The sequence below is a fragment of the Vicia villosa genome, linkage group LG1, assembly GCF_029867415.1.
Source record: "Vicia villosa cultivar HV-30 ecotype Madison, WI linkage group LG1, Vvil1.0, whole genome shotgun sequence".
Lineage (NCBI taxonomy): Eukaryota > Viridiplantae > Streptophyta > Magnoliopsida > Fabales > Fabaceae > Vicia > Vicia villosa.
The window spans coordinates 221,619,103-221,634,112 of NC_081180.1; the positions used below are offsets into that span (position 1 = coordinate 221,619,103).

At 33.6% G+C, this 15,010-nt stretch overlaps 1 non-coding gene across 1 annotated transcript; it reads right to left on the bottom strand.

The window, feature by feature from the left end:
* Positions 1 to 5,206: 5,206 nt before the first annotated feature.
* On the bottom strand, positions 5,207 to 5,293 carry LOC131645466 (small nucleolar RNA Z221/R21b). The gene has a single exon (XR_009297086.1). It is a non-coding gene; the product is annotated as a small nucleolar RNA Z221/R21b (small nucleolar RNA).
* Between the last annotated feature and the right edge of the window lie 9,717 nt (positions 5,294 to 15,010).

The following is a 15,010-nucleotide window of genomic DNA, read 5'->3' on the forward strand; positions in this document are numbered from 1 at the left end:
GATCTTCCAGAAGATCACCCTGCTGAGATTGCTGTCCCTCTGGGCAGAAATACTGGTGCTTCTTCTTCAGATGAAACCTCAGCTCTGATGGAGACCTTGGAAACTCTTCATCAGAATCAAGCTATGCTGGCTTCTCGTTTGGACGCGCAAGAAGCAGCCAATGCTGAGTTTCGCTCCTTCATGACAAGGCAAGCTACAAGCACTGACGAGATTCATGATGTTCTGGCGCGGATTTTGCGTAGGCTAGGATCTTAGTCTTTTGGTCTTTGTAGTTTTCTTTCCTTGTTGCATCTGTTTTCCTGCATTCCTCTCCTGTAATCTTTTTTAATTATCTATGAAAAACTTTCTTTCTTTTACATTCCAGTGTCTCTATTTGTCTTATGCATCTGAATCTTTTGAAATATTTCTTTTTGATGTTATGACAAAAAGGGGGAGAAAGATAAATGATAAATGATTTGATTAAATCTATCAGTTGCTGGGTAAAGGCTCCCACACATTCACTAACAAGAACTGCAAGTTCTATATGGTTTAAGTGTTTTGCAGGTATAAAGAAGTGAAGAAAATCTTCAAAGCAAACACAAGAAGCAAAACCATGGAAACTGAAGCAAGCTGAGTGCTATCAAGCTTCAGAAATCAGAAGCAAGAAAGAAGAATGAATCAGAAGCACTGATAATAGAATTTGATCTATATTTGTCTATTTGTTCTGACAAAATTCTATTTGCTCTGATACATATAATGTTATGGCTCTGATACATTATTTGCTCTGATACATTATTTCGCCCTATATGGCTCTGATTCATATAATGTGTTCAAACATACATTTTATGTTCTAACCCGTTCATGCTGACTTTTGTCGTTTAGTTTTTTGTTCTGTAACATTTCAGGATGTAGAGATGCTCAGATAATGCTCTGGTACATTCAACAATGTTCTGATACAAATCTAGCATGAAGTGATGTTGGTAGAAATTCAAAGCTCTGAAGCTATCCGAGGGAAGCAGAAATCAGAAGCTGCGAATGTTCTAAAGGATCCAGAAAATTCAAGTTCTGAAGCTGTCCTGAATGGAAGCAGAAATCAGAAGCTGTGAGTGTTCTAAGGATCTAAGGAAATTCTAGTTCTGAAGCTGTCCTATGGAAGCAGAAGTCAGAAGCTATGAATTCTCTGAAGACAAGAAGCTTATATGATCGTCTCTACCGAAATAATCAGGGAAGTCGTTTATTAAAGTTCTTCGAGTATTTATTTCAGGGGGAGATTATTTATCTCAGGGGGAGATTGTTAATCTCAGGGGGAGACATATTCATATGCTTATGCTATAGCTGTGTAATTTGTCTTTTGCCTACTATTCTTTCTGATCGCAAATTCATATCATTTATATATGTTTTTGTCATCATCAAAAAGGGGGAGATTGTTAGAACAAGATTTGTTCTGATCAATAATCTTAGTTTTGATGATAACAATAATATGAATTTTGCTTAAGATAATATGGTACTCTAATCCAATGCAATTTCCCTTTCAGGAAATATATATAAAGAGTACGCATAATTCAGCGCTCAGAAGCTTTGTCTCAAAGGGTTCAGCATGCAACATCAGAACATGGTCTGGCAAGACATCAGAAGATGATCGAAGCAGAATCAGAACATGGGTCTATGGAAGCATCAGAAGAACATGAGATCAGAAGCACTGAAGCTCAGAAGATGGTATCACGCTCAGAAGCACTTCAAGGTCAGAAGATCAGAAGATGCTATGCACCAAGCTGTTTGACTCTGATGATATTCAAACGTTGTATTCACAAACATCAGATCAGAAGAAAGTACAAGTGGCAAGCTACGCTGACTGACAAAAGGAACGTTAAAAGCTACTAAAGGCTACGTCAGTAGACACAGCGTGAACAAGGCTCGAGGTAGTTGACAAAAGCGTATAACATTAAATGCGATGCTGTACGGAACACGCAAAGCATTAAATGCATCCAACGGTCATCTTCTCCAAACGCCTATAAATATGAAGTTCTGATGAGAAGCAAGGTTAACGATCCTGAACAATACAATTCAAATTAACTTGCTGAAACGCTGTTCAATCTAAACTCAGAATCTTCATCTTCATCAAAGCTCACTACATTGCTGTTGTAATATTTTAGTGAGATTAAGCTTAAACGATTAAGAGAAATATCACAGTTGTGATTATCGCTTTTAAGAAGCATTTGTAAACTCTTAGAATTGTTTACATTAAGTTGTAAGGAACTAGAGTGATCGTGTTGATCAGAATACTCTAGGAAAGTCTTAGGAGTGAACTAAGCAGATTGTAACTAGAGTGATCGTGTTGATCAGTAGACTCTAGAAAAAGTCTTAGAGGGTATCTAAGCAGTTGTTCCTGGAGTGATCAGTGTGTGATCAGAAGACTCTGGAAGACTTAGTTGCGGACTAAGTGGAAAACCATTGTAATCCGTGCGATTAGTGGATTAAATCCTCAGTTGAGGTAAATCATCTCTGCGGGGGTGGACTGGAGTAGTTTAGTTAACAACGAACCAGGATAAAAATAACTGTGCATTTATTTTTATCTGTCTAAGTTTTTAAAGCTACACTTATTCAAACCCCCCCTTTCTAAGTGTTTTTCTATCCTTCAATATTGACTTCTACCATGTTTTTCTTTTGGAATAAAGTTGTAATAAAAGTTATAAACAAATTTTTGTTGGGTGTTTACATTCAAATTCAATCACATGTTTAATTCATATTTGATGTTTTTTTTTTTTGGAAAATTGGAGATCAAGTATTTCTAAATATATATGCAACAACAATTATTTATATTATTATAATTAAAAATAAAAATATGCAGTAAATTGTTATCAATTTATATTTATATCAAATTATTTAAATTATTAATGAGCTTTTTCTATGTTTCTATATGAATGAACCGCCTTTTAAAAGGAAGGTTTTAAAAGGAAGGGATAGTCGATTGACGAAGAAATATAATGTTTTATTGTTTGAGATCAAAAAATTAATAAAACCCTGACATGAAACAACAACAATTATTAATATTATTATAATTAAAAATAAAAATATGTAATAAATTATTATTAATTTATATCAAATTATTTAAATTATCAATGAACTTTTTCTATGTGAATGAACTTTATTAATTTATATCAAATTATTTAAATTATCAATGAACTTTTTCTATGTGAATGAACTGCCTTTTAAAAGGAAGGGACAAGGGATTGACGAAGAAATTTAATGTTTTATTATTTGAGATAAAAAAGTTAATAAAAATTTGAGATGAAAAAATTAAAAGAAACATTAGAACATGAAGGGACTTTCAAACGAAACCGTTGTTGTTGTTTTTTTTTTTTGCCGCAAATGAAAAAAATAGAGAATAGAATAATTTTATTATAATAATAATAATGATAATAACTTATAATTTTATTCCAAAGGTTGTTATAATAATAATAATAATAATAATAATAATAATAATAATAATTATTATTATTATTATTATTATGATTTTTAAAAAGACCACTTTTTCAATATTTAATATTTTAATAGTAAATAACTTCCCTTTTATGAATTTTTAATATTCAATCGTATCCTTCTCCTTTTTCAATATTCAAATAATTAAGTTTTATGAAATTGCTCACTTTTCAATATTCAATGTAATCTCAAATATATATATATATATATATATATATATATATATATATATATATATATATATATATATATATATATATATATATATATATATATATATATATATATATATATATATATATATATATATATATATATATATATATATATATAAAAAATTAAGTTTCACAAAATCTTAATTGTAGTGTAAATTAATATAATTAAGTTTACCAAAATCTTAATTGTAGTACAAATGGTTTATTGGGTATACACATTATTCAATTTTATTTATAATTTATAATTTATAATTTATAATTTTTAAAAGTAGTTTATCATTAATATTAATAATATTAATCAATTTTGCTTTGGTTGAAAAAAAAATTATTAGGTTGTTTTATTAAATTATTTTATCCGTTTATGTTATTTAGAGCATATTTTTATGCAAAGATCAAAAGATATTAGGATCATTTTCTCAATCAATTTTGCAACAATCGTATTTTTGTGCAAAGATCAAAAGAAATTAGTATCATTTTCTACACTACAATCTTTAGTTAGATGTTTAGTTATTGTTATTATGTCGGTTAGGCCAACTCAAAATAAAGTTCTATTCCATAATATTAAGTTAAATGAAATTTACTCAATTTTCCATGATATGTTTGGTTAGAAGAATTTAATCTTGCAGTATTTTTAATAATATCTCAAAATTAAATTTATTTAAATATATTAAATAACATAAATTTAGTTATTTGATTAAATATATTTTTGACTTAACTAGAATTTTAATTTTCATCTTTTGCTTCATTTAAGAAATTAATCTTTTTTTTTCTAAAATTAAAATAGTTTTGACTCCCATCTCACATTTTTGTGTAAAAATTTGATGAATTTAGTATTTTTTTAATGACATATAAGATATATATTTTAAATTTAAATACTTATAAAATATTTTTTATTATACAAATTTTTGACCGTGCCTCGCACGGATATAGACACTAGTTTAAAATAAGAAACCAATTTAAATCTATGAAAGGCCAAAATTATACTTAAATCCACTATGAAATATAAAAACAACACAATTTTAATACGAATAAAAAAATTTAAGATAAATCAGTCGTAATAAACAAAAGTTAAACAAAACTTAAAACAAATGTTTATCTATAAAACAATTATTCTAATGAATTAAAACCCAAAAGAATTAATCATATCATATTTATTTCATAATTTTAATTAATATGAAATTTATATTTATTTCATAAGTTATATCTTTATGGAATTTATTTCATTGTCATTGTTATTCATTAACAAACACCCTTGTTACCCCCTTGTTATCGGTATATAAAAAAGAAAATTTGATTCCCTGATTAGATCAATAAAATAAATGTTTATGAAAATCTTTTATTCCAACAAAATCATAAATAAAAAAAGGAATAATTTTGAATATTAACTGAAGAACCATCAGAGACCAAAAATTCATCCCTAGAAAAAATACACGCATCATTTGGTTCCTCAATTTCAAAAAAATACACACACATGAAAATAAATTGATAATAGAATGGCGGAAAATTTGTTCAAAAGATCTATAAACATGAAAGGGCTCAGAAAAATAATGGGTATGAGAAAGTTATCAGCACTGAAAATCAGAGTGGTGCATGACTATCTCTATGAATCATCACAGCCCATAAAACAGAATACATAAAATAATTAGCCGTAAAAGAAAAGAAAAACAGAGAGAAGATTTATGAAGAAGATGATGATGAATGAGAAAGAGTTGTAGCGTCGCTTATATACTGGTAAATGGTAGAAACCCTAATTGGTTTTATGGCTAAAGTGATTCTTTATTGTGATTGGGCCTGTCCATCCATACTTCAACAACACGGCCCAATTTTTCTTTTAATGGCACCCGCGACGGCAATTGTAAAAAAGAAATAGGAGACACAACAAAAACGCACGGGAAGATGAAGATTTGATGCAGAGAGAAACTATGAAGATTGAGAAGAGAGAGAAAGAATGATTAGAATGGTGCAATACAAACCTGAGATGTTAATATTGATGAATGAGGGCGATGAAATGTGGGAAGTAATATAGATGCTGCAATAGAATGTGGAAGGGTGATGGATAAAAGGCCGAACATGATAAGCACGCCTCATGAAATGCAATGAATGACTATAGCCGCCGTTTGCCTTGGAATATGCAGTGTTATTGGAAAAATTGTTTCACGTGAATAGTGTAAACCTATATAATAGGAGTAATATGACTCCTCAATTATTTTCTTATGGGCACGTGAATCATCTACTTTTAATATAATAAAGTAGAATACATAGTAAATTCTTTTATTAACCCTCTAATCACCAATTTGAGAGTGATTAACGGGGACATAACGGTAATTACATCCCCCTAAATATTTTAATTATTAAATAGTCTTTTTATTCTACCCTATTTTTACTCCCATCATTACTAACGTGCAAAATCTCCTTGAAACTGTGAAAAGTTCCTTGGAATTGTGCAAAACGATCTCCATTCTTCTCCTCTTAGATTTTGGAGAAACCCTTCAAATTACTCTCATTAATCTATATACTATGGCTTCTGATTTCGTCCAAAATCCAGATTTGAGCGAACAAACCCTAAACTACGGTACTGTTGTTGTTCCTCTTCCTTGACATCCATCGATTTTACTTTCTTCTTTACCCATTTGAAATCCTAAATAATGAACAACAACCTTATCTATTTAACCTTCTTCAACCTTTTATCAAGCAGGGGCTTAATCAAAGGAGAACTTTCAGAGAGACATTGAAGGCAATAATGAGCTCCAAAAGCTCCTAAACACAGCTACAAAGGGAGTCTGAAAAATAGTGAGTTTTGATTTTCAATTTTAGATTTATTCTAACTTTTTATTTTAGGGTTTGTCATTTTCTATTGAGTTGTAAAATTAGTCTATAGAATTGGGAACATTTGATTCATTGTTTGTTAATATAACATTTGATATAGGTTTTTTTTCCTGCAAGGAGTAAGAAGGATAATTACAAGACCTTCAAATCTCAATTATCATCTTCAAGGTTTGTACATTCCTTTTTTTTAATTCATTTAATAATTTGTCAATATAGTTATGAGATTCTAAACCATCTATTCTTTTTTACATAGTTATTGCAGAGTTTGAGATAAGGGAGGTTAGGTTTCTTAGTCTTGCTAAACAGAGGTTCCCTACACTATGTGAAAGTTTCCTATTTGCAACTCAGCAGGGTTAGTCTCCATTTATACAACTCTATTAACTATTATAATTTCAATATTCCATTTCAAAGGTTTAGGGTTTAATTTTTAATTATGCACATGCACTTTTTTTGTCCATTTGATTTCTATACGATGATCAACAAAATATCAGTTTGATTTCTGTCATTGTTTTTAGATTCGTAACTCAGAAAATATAGGGTTCCTTTTCAATGTTTCAAAAATTAAATATCCAGTTGCAAAGACCAATATGTATTATTATGATTTTTTTCATTTCTCCATATAAATTCTTTATTTTAAATTTGTTTTCTTTTATAGGAAAATGACTATAAAATTTGATTGTCTGAAAATATCAATGGTTTTGTTCATGAATTTTCTATTATTTTCAATAAGTTTTGTTAGTAAAATAGTTCTTTTTATGATATTGATTCTTCGAATACTATTGTGGTGTGGTTTTCTTTTACCTCCCCGTTTCACTTGGGAGGACGGCACGCTAAACCCTTCACGCAAAATTTGGAAGGAGAATGCGCCCGTGGTGGGATGAATTTTGTTTCAGTTCTTCCTACGATATCACACGAACTTTCTTATTTGTCCTACGAGTAGGAAAGGGAAAAAAAGATCTCAACTAAACCCTAGGAGTTTGCTAAGTGTGGGGATTTACACCTAGACTAGAAATTCTGGAGTCCGGGAGGTCGGTTATACATAGGGAAGTGTTTAAACACCCTACATATCTGTAGTACTCTACAGGAACCTTCTCTGTGTCATTGTGTTTGTGTTTATTGCTAATGATTGGGAAAGTTTCTCCTTTGTATTAGGAGAGAGAATTGAATTGATTTTAAAAGACAGACAGACAGACAAACTGACTATTTTTGGTATTTTATTAGCTCGCTGAGATTCCTTGTGAACCTCATGCCTACATATCCCTAGTGGAAGTCAGAGCTTAATGTAGTTCGGGGAACTAACTAGGGAAATTAATTATTTTTGGTGCCTTGCTTGAAGCTCAAGGTTGAAGCTTGGAATTAAATCTCTGTTTACAGTAAAGAGACATGAAATTATCTCTACAGAGAGGTATTTGTACTATTCTACCACAAACATTTAAAGGAGTGACAGAATAACTGAATTCGTTTCATTCAAGAGGGGGACCTTACTTGTGTATGTGCAAGTATACCAGTCAAATGCCTCTTAAATGAAAGAAAGATGCTCATCCAAATTAGGGAAAGTTACCACATGTCTGGGTTTTACTGCCAGCTCATGCCTTTCAAAATCCTAAATGGGAGACTTGATTAAAATTGAAATGAAATGTTTGTTTGTTTGAATGTGGTAGAGTAGTAAAAATATCTCTCTATGGAGATAAGCTATGTCTATCTACTGTATAAAAGATTTGACTTTTAGCTGGCTTGTATGAGGCCCAAGCTTGAGGCTTTTTGATTGATTAATTAATATTATTGACTCTGGGAGATGACTCCACTGGGAATTAATTACAGGGTATTTTTGTGTTCTGTACAAAGCCCAGAATTGAGGCTGACTCTACTTAGGGAGACTCTATTTGTGTGCCTTGTACAAAGCCCAAGGTTGTGGCTAACTGTTGAGGATAATTGAATGACTCTATTTTATGTGCCTTGTACAAAGCCCAAGGTTGTGGCTAACTCTAGCTAGGGGAAAACATTATTTTCTGCCTTGTACAAAGCCCAAGGTTGTGGCGGACTTTTAAATGAATTAAGTATGGATGACTATATGGGGAAAGATCCTAAGTGTTAGGAATCTTTGACACATGAAAGATATGGTTTATCTGCCTTGTACAAAGCCCAAGGTTGTGGCTACTGAGTGATGAAGGACTCACTGGGGAGACTCTATTATCTGCCTTGTACAATGCCCAAGGTTGAGGCTGACTCTTGACAGGGGAGTTTTATTGTTTGGGTGCCTTGTATGAAGCCCAAGGTTGAGGCTAACTGTTTTTGTTGGTTTTGACTCTACTGAGGAGGTTTTATTTATTAAAAGACTGTTTTTCTTTGGAAGCTAACCCTTTCCAGGGATTTTGACTCAGCTGGAGAAATTGTCTGTTAAAAGACTGATTTTTGTCATGTTTTTTGGAGGCTGACCCTTTCCAGGGGTTCTGACTCTTTTGGGGAAATTATCTCCTAAGAGAATGAAATTATTTATTAATTAATTTTGGAGGCTAACCCTTTCCAGGGGTTTTGACATTTTTAGACAGATGTTGGAGGCTAACCCTTTCCAGGGGTTTTGACATTTTTAGACAGATGTTGGAGGCTAACCCTTTCCAGGGGTTTTGTTAAAATGAATGGCAGAAAGATTATCTAATGGAGACTTCTTGTTTAAAGCCCAAGATGAAGGCTGACTCAATGTTGAGGATGACCAAACATGGATCCTAGACTCTGCTAAGGAAGATTGATGAAGATAAGGGTGACAGAGACTGTCCATGTCTCTCATTCCAAAAATGTACTCAATGTGAAATTGAGACATACTTAGCTTGTTTAAAGTCTGGTTTTAAATTGGAAGAAACTCACCAGGGTAGGCTAAAAGGTGACTAAAGACCTGTTCCTATGTTTATAAGAAACCTGATGGGTCCTTGTATACAAGCTCAAGAGGAAGCTGGAAATGCTTTTAAGAAGCCTGTGGGTCCTTGTACAAAGCCCAAGAGGAGGCTAATCGAGGATCCTTGTTATAGCACAAGAGAAAGCTATGTAGTTTTGAACTTATTTTGGCTCTAAGCAAATGGGTAAGAGGTTTCACCGGGAATAATTCCTCTTTGGGTGGATGTGTCCTATTATTTTGGATTCTAAGGTTTTTGCCAAGATGTTTCACCGGGAATAATTCATCTTGGGGGTTTGAACTACAGATCTCTAATTAGGAAAGAGCCTTCACCGGGAAGACATTCTCAATCCTAGGTCATATTCCTATAATATATATATAGTTTAACTGTCCTAAGGTTTATACTCAAACGTAGTTCTAAACTAATATATGCACAGTTTATATTTGACAGTAATTTAAATAAAGACTGTAAATGGAAAGCTTGTAAAGCCTAACCTGGATGGAGTGGAGGCCATTGAAGAAGTATGTACAGAGCCTCACCAGTAATTGATGGATAACAGTTGAATATATAGGATAAACAGTTAATGGTTTTTTGAAAACAGAAGAAGTGAAGATGGACAAAGGTCACATAGGTATCTGAAGAGTTTCACCGGGAATAATGCCCTTCAAATACCAGAAGAATGTTTTGAAAAACAGAAAGAAGATTTTGAAAATACAGTTTTGAAAACAAGCTAAGAAGAGAAGGTTTTTGGGACTTACACTCTATTAGAGGCCCAGTACTTTATAGTACTGGTGATAAAAACAGTTGAAAATGATTTGAAATGATATAAGGTTTTGTTGTTTGAAAACCTTAATCATCCGTTTAATCGGAGATTGATGACAGCTTTGAAAATTGACAAAAGTCAACTTAATTAAAGTAAAAATAAAGATTTTTATTTAATTAAGACCTAAATAATTAGGGTTTTATCATAAACTTATTTACAAAGTGATTAGGTTAAGATAAAGTGATAATATATATTTAAAGTATTTAAGAAAACACTTAAAAACATACTATTTTAAACCTAATTAAAAACTCAAGAAATAAATAATATTTTTATGATTTTTTTGACTATTCACAAAATAGATATATTAAATAATAGGTGTATGAAAAATGAAGTGAAAATGATTTATTTTGATAGGTTAAATAAATATGTGAAGTTGTGAAGAGAAATGAAAGAAATTAGTGTTAAAAAAATAAGTTTTGGCCCTTGGAGGGTTTGAACCCACGCCCTTGAGGTTACCAGCCCAAAACAACACCACTGAGCCAACGCGCGCTCAGTGTTAGTGACTTGCCTTCATTTGGTTATGTTTCAAAACAAGTTGTAAATCTTTGAAAAATAAAAGAACCAAAAAGTCTGGGGCGAGGGGGATTCGAACCCCAGACCTTTGGCATGAGGAGACTAAGAGCGCATGTGTGGCCACTAGGGCAAGTTATTCAGTCGTTAATAAAACGCACACCATTCAAAATAAAATAAACTCTCCCCTGAGAATTCAAATTTGCGCGCCACCACCATCTTCATCTTCAACCTCAAGCTCTCCATTTTTGAATTTCTGAACTTACTCGTTTCTCAACCATTTGCAACGATGTAAACATGAAACTTGCTCTAAATTCACTCACGATTCTAAATATGTAACTAACATGAACTATCATTAACTACATCTAACTAATTTACCAGAAATCGTGAAGAACCCTAAAATTTCAAAATTAAATTAAATGACTATACTGAAAGATAAATGGATGATGATAGAGGGTTTTCAATCCTCTGATGATGCTGAACAAGATAGAATCGAGCTATTTCACAAAGAGTACTTAAATTAAAGAGAGAGAGTTCAGAAACTTACCTCTGAAAATGGAGATCGTGAGGATGATAGAGAGCAACTGGGCTTGTATGAATAATCCCAAAAGCTTCCTTGTGGCTCAGTGATGCTAACTGAATGCTTGTAATGACCTCAAACCTCCTGAATTGTTCTATGGACCTCCCTCGATTTCAGCTTCAAGTGAACATGGAGGGTGTTGATTCTTGAGTTACAGATGAGCTGCAGCCATCTGGTTAGCTTCACTATGACCTGAGGAGTGTGTCTGGATTATTGGCTTGCCTTGAAACCTTCTGAATCACTCCATGGACCTCCAACTGCAGATGCTCCAAAGTGAGAGCAACAATGGTGTTCCTCCACCTACAGAAGTGATCCAGGTGCTTGGATCACCTCAAATGACCTCCCTTGAGATGTTAGAATGCTCACTTCCCAAAGATAAGCTCTGGTTTGAAGAAATCGATTCTTCTTGCCAAAGAACTTTGAAAAACAATGAACAAGAGAAGAGAAAGAGAAAGCAAGTAATATGGTTGCTTTGGTGTGTTTTTCTACTGAATTGTGCTCTCCTATTTATAGGCAAATGTCTCAGTACTGAGTGAGAGAGTGAGCTTGCTTAGTGAAGCAAGTTTGGTTTCTTAGCCATGAAGAAATTTCAAAGAATATCCAAGTGTGATCATTGCATTTTCGAGCCACCTCCCCTATCCATTGATTCTATCTGATCTTAGGGGACAATTCAGATGCAAAGTGAGCTCTAATTGGTTGATGAGAAGATTCCTTGGGTGATTCATCAATTTGCCATAAATTCTCAAAAGTAATCATTACATAATCACATGTTCTTGTTTTAGGAATCTTCTTCAATTATCATGGCATGGTGAAAATGAATGCATGGCATGTTTGCAGATGTATTATGGGTCATGTAGCATCTGTATTTGAGGTCATGTGCACAAAATTTCAAAGTTCCAAAATGATGCATGACCTATAATTTCACTTCATGAGGCCAACTTTGAACAAGCATAACTCTTAGCTCAAATTGAATTTTGAGAAGGTTGAACACAATTTGGAAAGCCCTAAACATCTACTTTAAATCATTAGTTTATGTCTTCTTCAGAATCCTTTGGGAAATTTGTGAAAAATGAGGTCAAAGTTGGAAGAAAACTAGGTTAAAACACTTAGAAAAATTTCTAAGTGTTTATGACCTAAACTTCAAAATTTCCAAAACTTCATAAATGGTTGATCTTTTGAAAAAAGTTCCCTTGTAAGATGTTGTTTTATTTGGCAAGATCTACAACTTTCATGTTGGAAGTTTTTTGAGTTGTGTAGGTGAAATTTTGAGATCTCACCATGCCCTCAAAAACCCTAATTCCCGACTTTTCGCTCCTTGATGAATTTCTTTGAATTTCTTTGGCCAAATGACTTTGACATCCATATATTGATGATATTGATCTTTGAAAGTCATTTTTTGACCAAAAACCTTAAAAGTCAATGATGATCCTTCACAGTTGACTTTTTCCTGACAAAGTGAATTTTTGGGCTTTTGTGTAGAAATAAGATCTTCTCCCCAAATGGATGATATAAATGGATTATATGGAGGTAGTAGAGATCCTTGAATCATGTCTTGAGTTTTGGATTCATGCCCTGATCAGAAGTCAATTATCTTGGTGAATTAGGTCAAAACCCTAATTTGTCGACCATGTGAAAATAATGACTGTAGACTTTGAATTGAAGTGTGATGTCCAGTAGATCTTGTAATATGAGTTATTTGAAGATGATTGATGTCTTTGAATGACCCTCTGAGGTTTTTTAGGGTTTCCCAAATGTGATCCCTGATTTCAGTCCTTGATAGGCTCAAAATCCTAGTCTGGTGACCTGAGTAAACCTGTACTCATATGACTGGATGTCTAATCAATCATAGATGATAAAAGTGAAGTTTTTGAGCCCCATGATTGTATTAGAGACTAGTCTTTGTATTGATTGATCCTTTGCCTGAGCTTTCTTGTCTTTGAGCATCCTCGATTAGGTACCAGATGGAGAAATGACTGCTCTGGGTACTTGTCTTGACCTGATGAAAAATCCTGAAGATATGTCATCTCAGGGGGGTCAAAAATTAGGGTATGACAGATGCCCCTATTTAAGTTTCTTTTATCTGGAGGGAGAGAGATTGAGATCTCGATCTCTCCTGCGTAAAAGAGACTTAAATATCAAAGAATGCCCGAATTTTGGGCGCTCCTGAGATGTTGTAATTGATAAAATCTTTACATGACTTGATCCCATTGTCGCGCTTGGCGGGGGATGATGAGACAAACTCCTGCAGAAATACTTGATGTGGATTCTGGTGAATGGATGGCAATGTAGGATGCGCAATCCATCTTCTTTAACTAAGTGTTGATACTTAGAAAAAGGTAAACAACCTCCTCTTGTTCCGGATGTCCAAATCTCGAAACTGGTCTTAGTTGCGTTTGGACAATATCTCAGATAAAGAGAAAATTTCCAATGGTCTGTTTCCTCGTCAAACTTCTTACCAGCACTTGGAGGTAAGATACCATTTGACGATAAATAAAGAAACTTTGAGGGTTTGTTTCCTCATCAAACTTCTCATCAGCACTTGGAGATGAGATACCATTTGATGGTAAATAAAGAAACTTCAAAGGTTTGTTTCCTCATCAAACTTCTCATCAGCACTTGGAGACGAGATACCATTTGATGGTAAATAAAGAAACTTCAAAGGTTTGTTTCCTCATCAAACTTCTCATCAGCACTTGGAGATGAGATACCATTTGATGGTAATAAAGAAACTTCAAAGGTTTGTTTCCTCATCAAACTTCTCATCAGCACTTGGAGATGAGATACCATTTGATGGTAATAAAGAAACTTCAAAGGTTTGTTTCCTCATCAAACTTCTCATCAGCACTTGGAGATGAGATACCATTTGATGGTAATAAAGAAACTTTAAGGGGTTATTTCCTCATCAAACTTCTCATCAGTACTTGGAGATGAGATACCATTTGATGGTAAATAAAGAAACTTCAAAGATTTGTTTCCTCATCAAACTTCTCATCAGCACTTGGAGATGAGATACCATTTGATGGTAATAAAGAAACTTCACTATCTTCCCTTTTGACCTGGCATCTTTGAAAGATTGTCATATGGGCCCGCGCTCTTTTGAGGGGCTAATGACTTTGTTTGAAGGCGGACGAACTGTTTTCGGGGTGAAAACTGCCATTCGTCGATTGGTGCCTGGGGAATCAACAAACTGTTTTCTTAAGGGGAAAACTACCATTTATTGACTCTGTGGGGGAACTAAACATCCCTGAAACGGACAAACTGTTTGGGGAAACTACCATTTGTCGATCTCTTGAGTATTTAACAGACAAACTGTCTTTCCTTGGGGAAAGACTACCATTTGTTGACTCCGCTGGGGATCATGAACTATCTTCTGGATGAAGATTACCATTCACCGATTCTGTTGGGGAATCATTTGTCGATCTGCTGGGAGATTCCGGATTATTCTCTGACAAGAAGTGGCACCTCTCGACCTTGTTGGGGAAATGCCAAACTTTTGGGGAAGTCCAAAATGCGAAGCAGACTATCTTATCTGAAGAAGATTGTCGAGCGTTGCTCTGCAGGAGATTCTCAGTTGAGGGAATCCAAAAGTGAACAAACTATCTCTCTGAGGGAGACTACCATCTATTGACTTGCTTGGGGAAATCTCTCTACATGAATCGTTGTCTTGAAGGAAAAAGTTTCTCCAGGACTTGCAGGGGAAACTTGAGTT